This window comes from Cricetulus griseus, chromosome X (genome assembly GCF_003668045.3).
Source record: "Cricetulus griseus strain 17A/GY chromosome X, alternate assembly CriGri-PICRH-1.0, whole genome shotgun sequence".
Taxonomy (NCBI): domain Eukaryota; kingdom Metazoa; phylum Chordata; class Mammalia; order Rodentia; family Cricetidae; genus Cricetulus; species Cricetulus griseus.
In genome coordinates, this window is record NC_048604.1 from 49,453,394 (window position 1) to 49,474,193 (window position 20,800).

General features: G+C 36.2%; 1 protein-coding gene and 1 long non-coding RNA gene across 13 annotated transcripts in view; both read right to left on the reverse strand.

Moving 5' to 3' along the window:
- LOC100768845 (protein diaphanous homolog 2) overlaps positions 1–20,800 on the reverse strand; it is a 735,817-nt gene that overhangs the window by 250,902 nt on the left and 464,115 nt on the right. The gene's annotated exons all lie outside the window — the stretch shown is intronic.
- The window catches only part of LOC113830907, a 61,243-nt gene that overhangs the window by 33,030 nt on the left and 7,413 nt on the right, over positions 1–20,800 (reverse strand). For 2 of the 5 annotated variants that reach the window (XR_004771501.1, XR_004771502.1), the window contains exon 2: positions 13,992–14,105. The exons of 2 other annotated variants lie outside the window; for them this stretch is intronic. This is a non-coding gene — a long non-coding RNA (uncharacterized LOC113830907). Of the gene's footprint in view, positions 1–1,863; positions 13,501–13,991; positions 14,106–20,800 lie in introns of those variants that run through there. One more of the 5 variants, XR_003488405.2, reaches the window with a different exon arrangement.

Below are 20,800 nucleotides of genomic sequence, written 5' to 3' on the forward strand. Positions count from 1 at the left end.
GCACACACTGCTGATTTTAAAGCTTCTTCTAGAGAAAGAAGGAGTGGGTGGATTCGAGGAGAAATGGGAGGTTGATGGGAGAGACTTCGAAGAGAGGAGGGAAGAAGGAATCGGAAACTGATCAGGCTGGGAAAAATTAATTAACAAAAATTGCTTCTCTAAGTAGCTGTTAATGATTAACCTAGAACTATTAGTAGAGTAGAGGCATACCTTTTGAAAGGTTGATTCAGTCCTGTTCTTATAATTAATTGTGTAACTTCTGGCAAATCACTTAACTGTTTCCCTTCCTATAAACCAAGGATCATAATATATACTGTGCTTGCTCATGGAGATCTTTAAGAGTTGGGCCATTAGAAGCTGTGTCAATTACAATCATTACTACTACCATTGCAACAGTTAAAATTACAGAAATAAATTGGGGAACTTTTGCTTGGGGAAAGTTCATCTCTTCTGCTCTCAGCATTCCAAAACTTCATGTTATAGCACTACCATTTGTTTCTTCATTGTTCTGGTCTTATTTAGGCAGCCACACTGATGACTATACACATAGAGGTAACATTATATGGAATGGGAAGGTTGTATTTAAGAACATATATGTGAACACTCCTCCATTGCTAGTTGGAATGCAAACTTGTAGATCCTCTTTGGAAATCAGTATGGTGATTCCTCAGGAAAATGGGAATCAGTCTACCACAAGATGCAGCAATTCCACTCTTAGGCATAGACCCAAAAGAAGCACATTCCTACAACAAGGACATCTGTTCAACTATGTTCATAGCAGCATTATTTGTAATAGCCAGAACCTGGAAGCAACCTAGATGCCCCTCAACTGAAGAATGTTTAGAGAAAATGTGGTACATTTACACAATGGAGTACTACTCAGCGGGGGGGGGCAATGAAATATAGAAATTCCTGGGTAAATGTTTGGAACTAGAAGAAACCATTCTGAGCAAGGTAACCAAGTCACAAAAAGACAAACAGGGTATGTGCTCACTCATATATAGATTTTATACTTACAGCAAAGGATTACCAGCCTATAATCCACACCACCAGAGAAGCTAGGCAACAAGGACTCTAAAAGAGACATACATGGTCCCCGGGGAAAGGGGAAAGGGACAAGATCTCCTGAGCAAATTGGCAGCATGGTGGGGAGGGGAGAGGGAGCTAGGAGAATGAGAAGGGGATAAGGGGGGGTGAGGAAGACATAAGGGAACAGGAAGGTTGTGTAGGGGGAAGTATAGAGGAGAGCAAAATAAGAGATACCATCAAAGAGGAAGCCAGTATAGGTTTAAAGCGAAATCAGGCACTAGGGAAATGTCTGGAGATCTACAAGGATGACACCAACTAACCATCTAAGCAACAGTGGAGAGGCTACCTTAAATGCCCTCCCCTGATAACAAGATTGACGAGTAATTTATATACCATCCTAGAGCCTTCATCCAGCAGCTGGTGGAAGTAGAAGCAGATACCCATAGCTAAACACTGAACTGAACTGGAACCCAGTTGCAAAGAAGGAGAAGTGATGAGCAAAGGGGTCAAGATCAGGCTGGTGAAACCCACAGAAACAGCTGACCTGAACAAGAGGGAGCTCTTGGCCCCCAGACGGGTCACTGGGAAACCAGAATGGAACTGATCCAGACCCCATGAATGTGGGTGTCAGTGAGGAGGCCTCGGAAATCTATAGGGCCTCCTGTAGTAGATCAGTACTTATTGCTAGCATAGGAATGGACTTTGGGATCCCATTTCACATAGAGGTATTCTCCCTCAGCCTAGAAACATGCGTGAGGGCCTAGGCCCTATCCCAAAGCATATGACAGTCTCTGAAGAATCTCCATGGAAGACCTCACTTTCCCTGGGGGACAGAAAGGGTATTGCATAGGTAGGGTGTTAGTGGGGGGCAGGGGAGAAGGGAAGGAGGAGGGGAACTGGGACTGACATGTAAAATAATCTTGTTTCTAATTTAATAAAAAAGGAGAAAAATTTATGATGATAAGCCATGAATGTGTTATGTTTTTGTCATTATCATCTATCTATCTATGTCTGTCTGTCTGTCTGTCTGTCTGTCTGTCTGTCTGTCTGTCTATCTATCTATCTATCTATCTATCTATCTATCTATCTATCTATATCTTCCAAGCAAAGAAATATTTGAGGGTTTGAGTACATTATCAGAATATAGTTTTCATTGCTTCCACCTCCCATTAAGTAGTCTTCTGCGAGGCAGTGGTCAAAGGTTAGTAACTACTACTATGGTTCTCTGAACTCCAACCTTCAGATTTAACCGGTCTTCGATGGTACCTATGTATCAGTATGTTTTAAAAGTTCCTAAGGTGATGTTAACCTGATTCTAGGATTGAGTTACAAGAACTTGTAAGAGCAATAAGTTAAATGAGATGTAGCTACTCAAGGTGTTAAGTTATAAATAAGGCAACTAATGACCAGAGAGAACTGCTGGGGAAGCCTATTAAATGGACATTGTAAATGAAGAGATAAAGAGCCTACTGTTAAGGCAAACCAAATAGAAAAGATTACAGGCATTATAATATATATTATATTTGTAAATAATTTTGAACATTCCTGATAAGGCTAAGAAATGTTCATATATATTGAACGTCAAGCATTATGAAACTAGCATTTGAACACAGTATACTATAGGATATGTTACATAAATAAAGATTTGTTTTTATATGAGTTTAACAGAAAGATTTTATTTCCTTTCTGGCTGTTCAGATTTCCATTTTAACAAGCCAATACTTGTCTGGTAGAGTCCACAATTCTTCGCACATTTGCCTGTGAGATATCCATAAGTATAGTGGCACCCTAAAAAGATTGGCTATCTCTGAATGTATCTATGAAGAAGCTTGCAATAAAGTACATGAGTTAATAATGAAGATTAAAGAATAAAGTCGCTGCAAGAGAAGTGTTATTCACACTAAACTTTGAAATGGGAGACCTGCACAAATGACATGTTAAGTGCATGGCTTGCTAAGTAATTAAGAATACCCATAGTTTGGAGCTATGTGATAAACTAGACAAACTTCTTTACTATACAAGTCTCATTTTAGAAAGCACTCACAGGTATTCATTATATTCTCTGGTTCTGTGCATAGTCAATATCTTACATTATAAACAAATGAAAATAATTTATATAATGATTGGTTATTGTGAAGATTATAGATATACCAGAGATTCAATTCCTGGGGAACGTTAAATATTAGTTATCCTTTCCTATACTATATTCTGTTTCCTCTTTGTTTTCACCTTTTTCCTTATACACATGCTGTTCAATGACAACAACATGCCACTATTATAGGACTGATGAAGATTATAGACATTCCAAACATGCTCCAGTATTGCAATTTAGACACATGGCTCACAGACTAATTTCACAGATAATCCTACTTAAAATCACTCTGCATGACTTAAACAGGCCTGTCTTTTGCTCTGGCACTTTGTCATTATGTGGATGACAAACAAATGTTTATCCCTCCTTTGAAATTTTAAGCTCTAAATCCCACTCTATAGTAGTATGACCTGGTGTCCATATTTCTGTCCTATCCAAAAGGAACATCTGAGAGGGTGTGGCTATTCTACCTAGGAATCTCTGAGTAGGACAAGCAGAAAGTGAAAAACCAAGTGAGGACATTATTACAAGGGAGCTTTGGGGAATGGGGGAGCTCTCAAAATGGAGGCTGGAAGAGAGCACTAGATCCCCTGGAAGTAGAGACCATTGTGAGCTGTCATGTGGGTTCCAGGAATCAGACCTGGAGGACAACATATACTCTTAACTGCTGAGCCATCTCACCAGACCTGTAGTTTTCATTTTAAATATTCGAGTGCAGCATGCTAGAGGTTAGCATTCTGGTGTCTACACTGAGATTGTGTTTACAAATGGAAAACATATTGTGGTGTAATATAGTCACCATACATTGGAAAGGCCATAGTGGTTATTAAAATACCTTCAAGTGAGGTTAGGAAAAATTCACTGTTGTAGAAAGAAATGTCAAAATTTGTCAACTGGGACCAGGCCTTCATTTCAACATAAATGTATGAAAATGGGAATAGAGTTATAATATGTTCCTGTCTCGGAAGCAATTTGTCTTTGAACAGACACTCATTAACTACCTGAAAAAGTGTAAGGGGTTTGCATTTCAGATGTAACTCAGTCAGATTACTAGCTCCAAAAGTATACATTACCTATGTGAGTTTGGGAACTTACTGAATTATTATAAACTACTGTTTCAAAAGTGTAAGAACCATATCTGTCTCATAGACTAATATTGTCATCATTCAGGTAGAGGCTATTCATAAGTAGTTTCATTTGTATTAGGAATTATAAACAAATACTTCCTTGTCAGGAATTAGATAGGCACAGAAATAGATATTAGAGAGATACACACGTGTGCCATTTCTGAGTTTGAGACCAACTGTTTATGTGACCACAAGCAAATTGTGTAACTGGGTGAGGAATAATATACTGGGTCAGGAAAATATTTGTAAATCTCAGTATATAAATAACTTCCATTTTAAGCCAAAGTCTGACATTCATTTTTGTTATGACATTCTAGAATCTCAACAGTTAATAGCTTTCCAGAAATATAATGAAACATTAAAACATGATAGCACATGAAATCTGCTATGTTCATCATGATCAACGCATAAAATTTGTTCTGTATTACAGAAAAGACTATTATTGATAAGATAGAAAACACACACACACACACACACACACACACACACACACACACACACACACACACACACACACACACCAGCCAAAATTATTAACATCAGTTGATTTGGAGAACTTCTAATACCATATTCAAAGGATTCCTTACCTCACTTGACATCACACCATGATGCCTCTGGCTGAAACTGCTAAAAAATCAAAAACATAAAGTACAACTTTCAAGAGGAAAATAACAGGAAAGAATTAGGGATGCATTCGATAAAGAATATACTTTTCTTAATTCAATTGGCCTGTTATTTAGATATATTTTTTCAAAACTGCACTGAAAGTGGTCACTGGGAATTACACTTTAGCACTTCTGGGTGTGATTCACTTGCAGTTCTAAAGGCACAGGCACATTAAGACAAAATACAGGTGCCTTCTGTTACATAAAAACTCAGGAGACTTCTAGTTTATTGTTGAACTCTGAGGGTATAATTTGACAAATTAGTTTTCCCATTCCCTAAGCTTTACAACTGAGTTCTTAATCAGTAAATAAAATTTTCATACCCCATCATTTTGTTCGCTTTCTTAAAAGCAACATCCCGATGTGGGTTTTAAATCAAGACACTTTCCCTTTCTTCAGAGTTAACAGTAGAAAAGAACAGCTTCTTTAGCTAGTCTACACGACTGTTTGGCATAGTTAATATTAATGCAACATTTACCTTTTGTGAATTTATAGATTATGGGAAAGAGCTGTGCATTATACCTTTCTCCCACAGAATATAATAAACTCTAATGCAAATATCAATATTCTGATTTGAGCTTTACATTAACTATTCTTATATATCTTCTCACAGAGTCCACCATTTCTAACTAACAGAGAAGACTTCAAGACAAATGCGTGAATTTCCGTAAGTTTGAAGAAATCCTTGAAAAAGGGGACCAGGGAGATCTTCTCAATAATGAATGGCTATAATCAGAGCAAATACTAATTGTATTAAGATATTAAAATCAAATTCTAAAGGAGAACTTGTTCTGGATGGATTATGCCATTCCAAAAATGTATTTATAAATGAAAGCATATCAGTTTTTGAGAAATACTTTATCTAAATGTTTGTCCCATTTGTATCTCAAAAACACTATTAAATATAAAACAAACCCAAGGAGGCATAAGGTGATTATCTCTCAGAATTGGGTTTAAGGAAATATATCATCAAAGAGAGAATAGAAAACATTACAGTTTAGGAAGAACTTATACAAAGTCAAAGCACATTTTTGTATTATACTTTACTTTTTCTACTATTGAAAGCACACCTGCAAAATAGTCTTTACTCAGCTTAGATTAGTGGTCGCTGAAAGCTATACAAAGAGATCTGGTGGTTTTAATTTTATTCATCATGTCTCTAGCTCAGGGACCTGGGGAAATACAGAGAAGTGTGCTGCATATTTATAAGGCCTCTGGGACCTTTACAGGCTTCCAAATGCCTTGTTTGTTGCAATCTGCTTGTCAAACTATTAAAGAAGTAAAATCCACACTCTATCCCCTATTGCATATGCAGATTTTCTCTGTTAATTAAATCAAACCTATATGATTGCAAGGAGAACTTTGGAAATCCAGTGTCTTCCCAGCTTCTCTAGGAGCTAGAAGAAATACAATATTTCTAGCACCATTTACTTAGAAAAAAATGACTATCGTGTTAAAAAAATGTGTTAACCTTGATTGATTACTCAAACTGTTCATTTAAAACTTCAGATTTAGAAGGTCTGCTATTAAAAATGATTTCATGTCATTCCTTAATTATAGCTACTGTAATATAATTCTAATTTGATATGGACTTACTCACCTCTCAGATCTAAGAGGTTAAACACTAAAAAGCACTAAGAGCTTCTTTTTAAAAAAGTGATATTTAAGTTAAAATATTATTACAGTAGTCTATACTTAGTTAAGCATCAGTTTAAGAAAAGTTATCTATATATTTGTGCCTATGTGTTTTTGAACACAATTATAATGTAGGCAAATACTAGTAACCACAGAAACTGCATCCAAGTCAAAGGGAAGGCTGACTTGCTGACCTTTCTTCTTGCTGGAGACTTAAGCCCCAGATGATTTCTTTGTAGTAAGTCTGTCACCTGACTAGAAATAGTGGTGCTAGCTTGAGAAGCATATTCTTCTACTTACTCTCAGTAGACCCATTCTTCACATGCTGTACTGGACAGAAAGAAAGAGTCACTATCCTTTTGGATCTGGTATACTATGTGAGAATAACCCCATCAGTGGTAAGAATAAAAAGTCATAAACATTAGTCTTCAGAACATCAGATAATTGTGTATTTTAGAAATAAGGCTGGGTGGATATTTACTATGAAGTCAAAGCTCAAATAAATAAGAAAATGTAGTTCATCTCACTTCGGCTTTCATATTACATAATCAAAAATGACATAAGAAAAGCAAAAATAAAGCCACACAGTGTGAAAAATTAGGGAATAAAAAGTAGTCTAACAGAAGAAACTAAAATTCTTGTGCAAGTAATGTCAAGACTTTGTTCCACGATCTCATTTAGACCAGTTCATTTCTGCTTTATTTCCCTTTTTCTTTTGTAACAACATGGAATGAGCTCAGAAAATCACAATTCAGAGTTCAGAGACACTATAGAAACCATCTTGCACCTCCCTTCATTTCATAAAGGGAAGGATCAAAGTCAAGAGAGAACTGTGTCACCCAGTAAACCCCAGAGCATAGACAGAAACTTCAGATGCCTAAAAGCTTGTCTTGTGTTCTTAAAAACTCAGTTGATTTGCCCAGCAATCCAGTGCCAAGACTAATTACTAACCATAGGGGAAGTGACACCATAGTGATACATTGCAAATTGGTGCCAGGGACCAAGCCAATTCAGGAACATGTCCTGAAAGGTTTGTTTTGTTTTTATTTCATTGAATGGTAATTCCTAGTCATATGAACAATTGATTATTATTCATTAATAAAAAAGCAATAAGCAACATGCAACATGCAACAGCCTTGTTAGAACCTAGCTTTGTGGAGTCAGGGCCAGGTAGTTTTCAGCCCCTATATCACAAAGCTTGAAGCAGTGTAGGCCTGGAGGAACCCTGAACTCAGTTGTGCAGTGAGTATGCTGTGAGATGACATGAGACTCTTGAAGAAGATGCCCACTGTCCTTTGTATTCACCCCAAATGTGGAGCTGTTGTCTGACAGTTAGGTACACAAGCTTAAAAGTGAATTGGAATGACAGGAGTTGGGCTTCTAACAGTTAGGATTGATAAGAAGTGACCTGAGCATGGAGTTGCATGAATATAATCTCTGGAACACTGATACAGTGAAGATCTCTTTACTAAAACCTTGAGGGCAGCCAGGCTCTGACATAAGCCCTTGTAATTGGTTATTGAGAAGGATGAGGCAGGAGGCCAAGCCTGAACAATGTAGTAAAACCAACAGGGGATGGGCCTGCTAGCAATGTACTCAGTAGAGTACTATTCCAGCACATGTGGTGCCTGTGATTGGAACACTAGTAAAGGGTGGGTTAACCAATAAAGCTTTTATTATATCTGAAAAAAAGCAAGTAAAAGAATTCTTAGCGTTTGAACCACTAAGGGCTGTCACTTAGCCAAAAGGATATTTCAAGTCAGATATCTGAAGATACTACAGAGAATTTTGAATGCTCTCAACATTAATAAAGTTATGGGAAAGAAAAGAAATAAGCCATTTATCATCAAAAGGATGTGGGGAATAGTTATTGACAAGTGTCTTAGTTTTGGCAGAGGGGACCAGACATACCCCAGACTTATCAGAAAGCATGCCAGTTGGAGGGTTTGCCTGGATCAGGCTGGCATATGAGCATGTGAGTGAGGCATTTTCTTGATTAGTAACTGATGTAGGAGGGTCCAGCCCATTTTAGCCAGTACCATCCCTAAGCAGGGGTCCCTGCGTAGTATAAAAAAGCTAGGGAAGCAGAGGGTAGGAGGCAAGGCAGTAAGCAGCATCCCTTGTGGTTTCTACTTCAAGCTCCTGTTTTGGCTTCCCTTAACTGATGGAATGCAATCTGAAATAAACCCTTTCTTCTCCAAGTTGGTTTTGATCTGTATTTCATCATCATCACAGCAAACAGAGAGAAAATGAGGAGAAATGAATTGGAGAAAGTTCCATACTGTATGATTTCAACTATATGGCCTTCTGTAAAAGGCAAATCTATGGGCACAGTAAAATGATCAGTAGTGGGGCTGAGTTGTAAAGAATATATCTAGCATGTCCAGGATTCTGGGTTTGCTCATCAAACTCGGAAAGCACCTCCAAATAAAATAAAAGGTCACAGCTGCTAAGGACTGCAGGGACCACAACAGCAATCTATTGAATGTACAAGACAAGAAGTGCACTGTAATGTAAACTACAGACTTTAGTTATTAATACGATGTTTGCAAGTCTATTGAAAAAAAAGAGCAAACCAACCTAATGCAAGGTATACCATAAACTCGTTTCTTCTAATGATATTAATTCTATTTGCCAATTTTTATTGTCTTTCGTGCAAGTTTCATATAGCATTGACATTGAAATGGAAACAGTATTTAGAAGCCCTGAGAAGAGAACAGAGCTACACAGAACTCGGAGCACTCTCCAGTTCAACTTCACTTTTACAGATGCAGAATCAGAACTAGAGGAACAAATGGATTTTCAAACGATTGCCCATCTAGGTTTTTGTGAGGTCAGAATACACCAAGCGATTCTTTAATGGCAGCATTTTTTCCTGGAAAATTAAAAATTATAACACACACACACACTACCCGAACACGAATATTAACTCAATGAAATGATCCCATACAATCAAAGACTGTAATTTACGTACTTGTTTCTCAGAGCAATAGACCAATTAGTCCATAATAAATGCCTCCAAACCTATATCACATATGCAGAAATATACCATCTATTATACTATTATTGGACATGTCTTAGAAGTACCAGGGCTCAAATACAGCTCTACCATTAAATAGATATTAGACCTTGGGAATTGTGGTAAATGCTTCTGAGCATAGGAAATCAGAGAATGCATTTACTAGGAATGGCTACTAGCTTGTATTCAATATAAGTTACATTCTTCATAAATCTGTCATTTGGATGACATAATTAGTCATTTTCTTCCTAAGTTGCACAAATCTGAAATACTATATGAAGAAATATATTCAGAACCCAACTCATAAAAAAGCCATTCTATCATGAAACTATACAATGATTGACAAGATAGTTATTTCCTTCTTTTCCATAAACCTACAAATGCAAGGAACATATGTTGGTGGAGTAGGGGATGACAAGTAAGTCAGTTCACGTTACAGTATCATTTTGTATTATTTCTGGTCTCTTTGAATTATTTTCCTGTCTTCAGTGATATTTTCTACACCCATTAATTTATTACCCATGAACTTAATTAAAGTGTTGTTTACTGATACTCCTTACAGATCATTAATAGAATGTTAATTAATTATAGCCTAGTACTGTCAGAATCTCCTACATAATGAAGGAACCTCTCCCATCCCATTATATCTTAGGTTGTATTGTGAAATCACTTCAATCAAGTTCTTGCCTAATACAATACCAATTTATTTTTAAACAACTTAAAACTTATGAAATATAAATATTTCCTATCAGTGCTAATTATCAGGAAATTAATAAATGCATGATGCTAAGATTTTACCAAATGAGAGAGTAGAAAGAATAACCATCTATTCACAAATAGACAGAGGAAGTTTTTGAACATAGGCAGGATATTTTATCAGTTATTCATACACAATGAAAATACATAAGTATTTCAGACATAAAATGTTATGTAAATATCTAGATATAGATATAGATACATACACACAGAAATATCTCACGCATACAAAGCAATGTCTACGAAATGATAACATTTCAGGGTTAAAATCTGCTCTGAACTTGCCTGTGTGACTTTGTGATGCTTCATACAAAAGCCACTTGAATGGTTAGGGTACAGATTCAGTAGTTTTACTGCATTTTCAACTAGGATAACAATGTCAGTCAGAATAATTGGCACCATAGGAGCACCCCATGGTGATAACCTAAAAAATGCCTCTACTGGGCTCATGTGGTGGCAGACAGTTTCTCAGATGATAACAGCAAGTCTTTTAAATAGAGTTGGGGACTGATCAATACTATAAAGACATATACTTCTGGCTGATGTATTACCTTGCTGTCTTTCAAATACTTCATTCAGATATTTCTGGGGAAATCACTAGTTCTCTATTTTTTAACCTGGCAAACAAAACTTTAAAGAAATTTTGCACACAGAATAGAACAGTCTTTCTTATTGAATTGAATTCATGGGGGTATCACATGAACAATGACATGAAGCACACCATTAACGAATATTATGCTGTAGTCTTTCAATCACTTATCCACTTGCTCAATCATTCATTCATTCAAAAATTTCCATCGCTCTTTAGGTTGTAAAAGGACTAGGGCTAGGCACTGTGAGAAATACAAGGGTCATTAGCAGTCTCTGCACATGGATTTGCAATCCTGTGCTGCACCTAGCAAGCTGGTGTTTATTTAAAACGTGACTTAAGTAAGTACAGGCAACAGATCTACCCATCAATTTGTATCTTAAAGATAACTGCAGCATCCTAGCTAACAATAAAAAAGCAGAGCACATGCATGATTATAGATATGAATATATATGAATCTGGTGCTATTCACACTCTCTCCAAATTGTAGCATCTGCTACATTTTGCACATAATAAGTATTCAATGAAATAATGGGATACTCTAATTATCCCTTTTTATTTTTTACCTTTTTTTGTATGAACATTTTGCCTGCATTTATGTCTGCGTGAATCATATCATGTGCGGATCATGGAGGCCAGAAAAGGGTTTCGTATTTTCAGATCCCCTGGAAGTTACAGAGTTGTGAGACACCATATAGGTACTGGAAAGTGAACCTGGGATCCCTGGAAGAACATCCAGTACACTTAAACTCCAAACCATGTCCCAGGTCTGCCTTCTAACTATTCTTTTTAAAATAAATTTATTGATTCTAAGTGTTTTTCACATCATGTATCTTGATTCCATTCATTCCCCGTCCCTTTGCATCTGCCCTCCACCTCTGTACCCCCAAAATAAAACAATATTCAAGAGAAAAAATGAAAATAAAATGAGAAAAATAACAAAGGGGAAGGAACTATAAACGTTGCCATGGAAGCATCAGTGTGACCCAACAAGTCACCCCATATACTCCTTTGTATGTACATCTCTACTTGCCAGTATTCATCACAAACAGTCATTGGTCTGGTTCATGGCCCCAAATCCACCTCATTTATGATATGCTAGAACATGTGAAGGGACCTGACCTGCAGACCCTACACTGCAGGGCCTCAGCAACACAGGGAGTTAGTGTGATGTCCAGCAAGAGTCCTAGTGAGGGCTCAGAATTGAACACGTAGTAGAGACCAGGGGCCTCAAAGCAGTCCAATTATTCTTAAATTCCACTTTCTTTTTTATCTGCATACCCAAACAAATGGGAAAGGCAATGCAGAATTCAATGCCAAAGCACGGGTAATTTTTTTATAACACTCTAAAAGTTATCATGTGGAAGAATGTATAATCTGAGGGATGGCAGCAAACCAGGCACAGGACCAATGAGTGAATGTTACAAGGGATGGAGATTTGGGTTTACATTCGAACTTTAATAAATGTGGTTGGTAGTTCTAGAGATACTTAGGACCTTTTCCATTCTCCCATTAGTCAAAAATCCGAATAACTACATGTCAGGACATCAGAGAAGGGAGTCTAGTAGCAGATTCAAACAGAGGAATGCACTTCTGTGTCAATGGGTGATGTTAAAGCATTTTGGTTAAGGGGTTAATTCTAGACCTTCCTAATTCAAATCCCAGTTCTACCAGCAAACGGAAGACCCATGGACAATAAGATCCTCTGGACAGCAATGTTCACATCACGTAAAAGAAACAATTTTCAGACTAATAGGATTAAAGAGTCTACTGCTGAGAGGTTCTTAGCATATAGAAAACAAAACTACATAAAGGCCAATTAAATAAGTGATACTGGTGATAAGGTTTGTGTTTTTGAAGAAATTCCCCACAAGATTGCTTTACTCTATTTTTCACCTATTCTCCAACTTGAGCATCAATTTAATACTCTTCCTTCTGGATATTTCATTTGAACTACTTACCCTATGAGGAGTTCTATCACAATCAGTGTATACAGGGCCCTCCCTTATAGTAACCCTGAATTCCATAAATTAGGCATTTTGTTTTGTCATCACTCTTTGTCATTTGTCTGCTAGGGCTCAAAACCACAAATGTTGTTCTACAATTTCCAGTTGCCCTACCTAGTACTAACAATAGGGAAAAGATGGCATTTCATGACATTTTATATTTATTGCATTATTATCACCCTGTAAGGCTACAGAAAATAAACCCCTACATCTTTAGGAAATTTAATTTTTTGAAACTGTCTCACTGCAGAACCCACCAGGCCTGAAACTATGTGAGTCAAGCTAGCTTTAAATTCATGGCAATCCTTTCTCCCCAGGCTTCCAGAGTGCTAACTGTAGAGGCAATGAAACACAACTTGTAGCTCTAATTCCTACAATGAAATCTGAAGAGACCTGAGAAAGAAATGGTATATGACTTTCCCAAGATCACATAATTCTAAGAACTAGATACATAACTCTAAACTGTGTGTTCTTTTCCAATGGGCCACACCATTTCTGAAGCCATTACTCCATGTGTTGTTAATTCAGTCATTTTCAGGTGGCTGAGATATGGTATAATACCATAGCACCATAGCACAGCATCTGTGAAACAGTGAGTAAAGATGTGTCTTCATGAGAACACGTCTTAGGAAAAAAGCACATTTGATGTAAATTATAATTAGTTAAGATAGATCAGTCCACATTGTTTTGGAAGTAGGTAGAGCGTAAATAATAAATAAAATAAATGAAATTCTTTGTAAATGAAATTACTCGAGCATGTATAATAGCGCAATTCAAGGGTCAATGATTTGCTTCATTTTACAAATTAATAACAAGGGGTGAAGTAGAAGAGTTGCTACTCATAACATAGGGAGCTGCCAACAACAGCACTGGAAAACACAAATTTGCCAGAAATCAGAACTTGCATATTTTCTGCTTTTAACTCTTCAATTATGGTAAACTGCCAGGCCTAAAGTGCTTAACTTTTTCAGGACACAATAGTTTATTTGGTAGATGGCTCTAAATGACACCCAAGGGCCTTTAATTTAGTAGTTTTATTAGAGTTGGAAGCCATAAGGGAGCAAAGAGCTTACTTTCTTTGGTTGTGGAGGGTGGCATTTTGAAACAGATCTTCCCAGGCAGAGAAACTTCATGGAGGTCAACTTCGGGCAGTGTGCTTCTACTTAAGTCTTCTAAGCCCCATGGTACTAACATACAAAAGGATAGCAACAGGGTTCAAGTTTTCTATGTTATATGCTATGCATATGGAGTACTTACTTTATACACCAGGAACTATCTTCTTCAATAAGCAGGAATTGACACACTGTGAGGTTTCGATTCCATTTAGTAAAATCAAGTCCTTATTTTATTTAATCATTGCTTCTGAGAAAAAGGTTTCAGAAATATTATTTCAGGGCCAAATTTATTTCTAGTATGAGAAATTAATGGGATTTCTTAGCAGTGAGACTTGGAGATGAGCATGTTCTTATTTCTAAAGACTGTTACTGTTCATTTTAACGAGGGCACAAAGTCCCCAAAAGTTATACTAAGACTAAGGACACGAAAAAGGCTGATGGTTAGAGGCTTGTTCTTACAGGTCTTTCATCATAAAGAGAGTAAGTTGCATTTTTTCTTTTCTTATAGAAAAAAAGACATGTTTAATGAATTAAAATATTATGCAGAAAGAGTGTGTGACACTGCTGATGGCAAAGCTGAGCAACATTTACTGCAATATTTAACTCGGATTCAGCTGACGCACCCCATTACATTTCATACACAGCATTCTTATTATTGATAACTCGGAAACTGCAGATTCTTAATGCGTACAAGTCAGATGGAACCATCGATAATTGGTGAGTTAATTTATAATACAAATCAACTCTACATTCTATCTGAGTGGCAGCATCCTGTGTAAGAGAATCAGTTCCTTTGTATGTGCATGTTTCTGGTGAAACACATAAATTCTTGGACTGATAGCAGATATTGGAAAGCTTATTTTTGTAAATTAGCTATACTTTGAAACCTCAAAACAAGAAGTCTTTTCTGTGCCATGGAATCTTAACTACAGTAAAGGACGTAAGAAATAAGATCTGCTATACTTCAGGAAACCAAGAGAAATCACATTTCATGTACACTGTTTCAGCTCAAAGAATTAGCCTGTCACAACTGTCAGATGCAGCAAACTGCAGTAATTTTTCTTTAAAGTAAAGCCGAAATGGATTTGGCAATTAAAAGCATGTGCTGGTGAAAGAAAATGCCTACCAACAGGAAAACATAAAAGGCCGTATTTATAATCATATTTTTGGTTTTATACTTCACCGAAATGTGAATGCTTTATCAAGATAAAGGATGGGCCCTGTATTTCTTTCTAAATTTTCTTTTTTCTCACTCCACTTAGAAAAAAATTGATCACGGCAGAGAATTGCATGAGTGTAGATGTTATAGGGTATCTAGCCACCAAAGAACCATTCGTTCAGATGGAGATAGCATAGCTTGCTTTATATATTAGAAATCTTTGCCAGATGTCCTGGCAATGTTCCAACAAGGATGATGACAGTCATTGCACTAATTCTCAGGAACTGCACATAAAGATAATACTGTCCAAATTGAGAGTGAATGAAACTCACACTTTCAAGGTCCATTATAAAAATAAATGCTGCCAACAGATCCCAGCCAGAGAAAAAAATCTAGAGAAAAGAAATGAAGAAAACAGCCAGTATTTGTTCTTTCCAAGTTGTAGAAGGATTTTTATTTTAATCTAGAGGATATATGGGTCAAGTACACAAGCAGCAAGGTGTATGAAAAGAGATACAGGGGAATGGGAAATGCATATGCATAAAATTCCACAAAATGCTTGAAAGAAATCTTTGGAAATAAAATATTTTAAAAAGGAAAAAATATATAGCATTTTATTATAAAATCCTCAGGGCAAACACTTTAAAGTATTCCACATTAGATCTCAAGCCTGGAGCATAATTTTTGGTTCATAGGTAACCAAATAATATTGTTTGAAAAGTGAACAAAAGTCACTGAGAATGATTCAACACGTGTGTGTGTGTGTGTGTGTGTGTGTGTGTGTGTGTGTGTGTGTGTGTGTGTGTGTATACATGTGTGGCATCAGAGGTGGAACCCAGGCAAGCACATTACCAGAGATGTACACAATCCCCCCCACACACACAGTTTCATTAGAAAAACAAATGTTTTTTTAAAAAATAAAACAACTAGCCTTATTTGTTCCATTAGGATCATGCTTATTTGTTTTTGTTTGGTTTGTTTTAAGCAGTGCATTTCAAGGAACTCACATATTGAAAGCAGTGTGAGACAACAGAAGTCACACACACACTTAGTGATGCCACATGGTTTATTCCTAAATCCTGACTTTTTGAAGTTTTCAGACATGGTCATATTCCTTATCCTGACCTGCATGAATGTACACATACCCACACAGCAGTCATACACATCCTAATTAAATTAAATCTTTTAAAAAAGTATCAATAATGCAAATCTCATCAGTCTTTTATCTCAAACCTAATTCTATCACCAATCAAAACAGTTGGCACACTTTAACAAATTGAAAACTCAAAGCCATGCCCTTGCAATCTAAAACCAAATCTTCTGGTATTAAAAAAGTCATCATTTTAATAACTAAACTGCACACAGGTAGCAGAGTTGATGTCTCTAGTATGACTAACCCATGACAACTGCATTTCATTTTTATTTGGAAAGACTGATCCAGTGTTTTTATAGTCCTCCATTAAGCTGTTTAAATCAAAAAGTAAATGTTGAAAGAGGAAACCATTATAGTTAAGCTCTATGTAAACTAGTACTAGGCAAATCTCAGGTGGCTACAGAGTTCAGTCTGGATAAATAACTAGATCTATACTAACCTCTTTAACTGGAAAATTCCAGCTCCTACAGGGTTAGTACTGCTTCAGGTTTTCCAACGAATCTGACATAGTTTTTCATAAATACCCACACTCAATACAGAGGTAATAGTAAAAGCAACTTGGGGTGGAGGGAGATGTCAGTGGACTTTCTCAAACAAAGAATGTCTTCAGTAGTTGGCTCAACTTGAGAGATTTAGACCTCCAACTTTAAAATTCCACTAGAAATTTAAATCTAGTAAGACCATGAACAAGAAACTATATGCACTGGAACTTCTACTTAATATCTAACTGTTGAGACTCAAAACTGCCAAACATTTTAAGTATCTGCAACAAGCAGCAGCTAGTGTCTGGTTGTTCAGTGAAGCTTTTTCCACTAGGTGCTGGTCATCGAACCAAGAACCTCAGTCATGCTAAACAATAACTGTACCCCAGACAGGCCTGTGACTCCTCCTGCCTCTGTCTCCCTAGTGGTTTAAATTATAGGAGTGTACCACTCTGATAAACTGGATTAATTCTTATCCATATTTCACCTCTCAGCTCAAAGATTAACTTCTTGGGGAGAAACCTGGTTGATGGAAGTGGCTTTCTTTATGAATTTATTCTACATTTTCTGCCATACAGGCATATGCATTTGTCTAATGTTTATTTCATTCTTCAATAAGTTAATGACTCCAGAGTAAGGATCACATTGTTGTTGTTCACTACTGTATGTCAGCATTGCTGGTGCAGAATTGCTTTCTGCTTAGAATGGAGAAATCCCTGTGTGAATATAAGGAAACACAAAAGTATTCTGTGTTGATTTTGGTGTGAGAGTCAAAGATGCATTGGCAATTGTTTTGGTTTGTAAAACACAGTTTATCTGATGGTTTCATTACAGAACATTTCAGAGTAGACTTGATAGTATAGTTTTCCTAAGCTGTGCAAGCAAAGATAGTCATAGATGCATTACACTAAAAACTATAAGGAAATAGGATATATTGTTGAAAGGAATGAGATATTCTTCTGTTTCTTCTGTCCCCAACACACAACACACACACACACACACACACACACACACACACACACACACACACACACACACTTGTGTATCTGCAACTTTCTAATACTGGAATAGTTCTGACTTACTTGGACCACCTAGTTGGCATGTGGAAACACCACCTCATAGATGGAAACAGAGAAGAACAGCAATGACAACCTGACAAATATGGATGGAACTCTTTAGACCAGTATTCTCAATCATTTGAAACTTAGCTGTTACTCTCTGCTAGTAAAAATTGTCACTCTGCTAGTAAAAGTTGTCACTTCTCATAGCCACATGGTCAACTTGACTTTTTGAACACTTTTTTTTTTTAATTGACAGAGGCTTTGATGTGTTTGGACTATACCCTTCCCCTAGAAGCTTCTTCTAAATCTTCACTCAAAAGGATCTTCCCCTGCTCTGAACTGTTACTACAACCATGTATATGGCACTATATAGAGAGAAAAATTCTGTGGATCAACTAGGTTTCATTACTAAGTTGAATGAATTGCCTATTGGCTATCTGAATTTATTATGACATTATCCTATATATTGTTGACTTTGCTTTCTAATGTAAGATTTGGAGAGGAAATATGCATGTCATCTTTAAGTTTAACTCAAATTTCTTATGCTTTGTACATGAGGCATATGCAGGCATTACAAGAATAACTAAATACATGTGTGCATAAGGGAAATGAAATAGAGCAGAAGGCAAAATCTATGTGTCAATTATGTACTAATCTATGAATGCTTATGCAGATTTTTTAGATGACCTAACATATGCCTCATCATATAGTACTTCAATATGTTTAACCAATTCATCATTTTTAACAAACTCAATGAGTTTAAACTATTAAACCTCATAAAATGGGGATTCCAAGATTGAACAAAGCTATTGATATATTTATAAGTTGATTGTTCACTTCAAATCTTAAATTCTGAGTTCTTCAATGTAATTAAGTTGGGAATGCAACACACCCCATGCCTGTGGTGATGATTAAACCCAGAACTTCACATACATTGGGTCATAACCTCACACCCCCAAATCTTTTTTAATTGGGAGTTGTAATGAGCTTTGGTTTATTCAACTAACAACTAATATTAAATGAATTGCCAAGTGTATCAGAATCATATTTTGTGTGATCTATGAGGAATCATAGGAAAATATTTTTAACTATGACCTTAATATGTCACTAGAGGGCAAATCATGCTTTGGCTCATTAAACAAAACTACAGTATGTCTTACTACGTGCCTGATCTGAGAATCCAAGAGAGGATCACACAAGTCAACATAGTAAACATTTCTTTCAGGCAGACAATATGCCAATAAGCTTAGCATTTTATTTCTTCATCGAAGTGGTTTAAAAGTACAATATCCTCTGCTTATTAACACTTCACCATTTTTAAAAATGGCATATAATTAAACTCACACACTATGCTTTTAGTCTCATTTGCACTTAACTTCGTGTTAAGCTCTGTCACAGCCTACAGAGTGCTTTGCAGTTGCTTCACCTGCTCCAGTTCTGTGGTATATAGCATATTGCAAGGAACTGCTATAGCTACTTAATAAATATATGCTGCTTGATTAGTAGAAGCATGGAAAAGATGTATTTTTGAACTTGGAGAATAGTTAGTATACCAAATTCTTAATTATGTGTAACAAAGGAGATAGTTAATTCAGAACAAAAGATAATTTTCAGTTTCATTTGTTTTTGGAATGTATTTCCATACAGAGCTGCTCATTTGAGTCTCTCGGTTGGTTTGATAGTATATTTCCAGCCATATAAACAAGTTTCAGTGTTAATTCTCAACTGTGCTCAAAGCTTGGATGCTATATAACCAACTTAAAAAAATGTGGTAAGGAATATTTAAAATGGCTATTGTACTTTTACACTACACTGTTAATATTGATTGTAAATTTGATGCTATTTAGAGACACCAAGTAGGCAAGGCTATAAGCATACCAGTAGAGATCACCAAGACTGGGATAACTAGAGTAGAAAGACCCACCACAAATACTGGTGACCTAATACCAGGGGCTAGAGTCCTGGACTGAATTAAAAAGAGAAGAGAAGCTGAGCACAAGTATCCATCTCCTTTTTTTTCTTGAATACTGGTTTGATAAGAACATTTGCCTCTGCATTAACATCCATGATGAACTACATCCTCAAAATTGTGAGTGAAAATGAACGCTTCTTTCCTTAAGTTGTGTTTATCATATATTTTGTCATATAAAAAGTAACTGGCATTCCTGTATTAGTTTTTGCTACCAGTTTTACACTGCACGATGTCTTGAAAGTAGAAAACATAATCTCATTTTAAAGGTACAATAGAATTTAGAATATTATTTTTCATATAGAAGAGAAAACTAATCAAATTCAAATAGTTGACACTTTTTTACTAAAGGGAATGGGTAGAGATTATTTTAAGACTGAAGATCTGGACACCATATGAATATCTTGCTTCTTCCATGCATTTTCTACATTCGGAGGAATGCACCTTTTTTTCTTTTGGATTATTGTAAAATAGGAAAAAGCAAACTCAGAATTTATTTTTTTAAAAAATGAATAAAACATAACTAGAATGAGGTCTGACAGCCCAGCATGGTTGCATTTTTCTGTAATTTTAACATTTGACAGGTATAGCAAGGGGGGGGGGTCAGCCTGTAAGACACAAGAGAGTGTCTCAAAACAAAACAAAACAAAACAAAACAAAAACTGCCACAAACAACCCCCAAGACCTTGACTCCAAACAATTCCTTAAGGAAAATAATTTATTTCTCATTAATAAGATTATAGGGAAGAATGATAAATGGCATTTCTAAACAAATTTTCAATTTTAAAAAGCATCATTTAAAGTCTCATTGATTAATTTATGTTTGTTTTGTGTATATGTCTGTGTAAGAATATACGTACATGTATATGCAGGTGCATACATTTGAAGTGTATAGAGACCAGATGATGGGGTCAACTGTCTATTTGTTTGGAGGGATGATCTT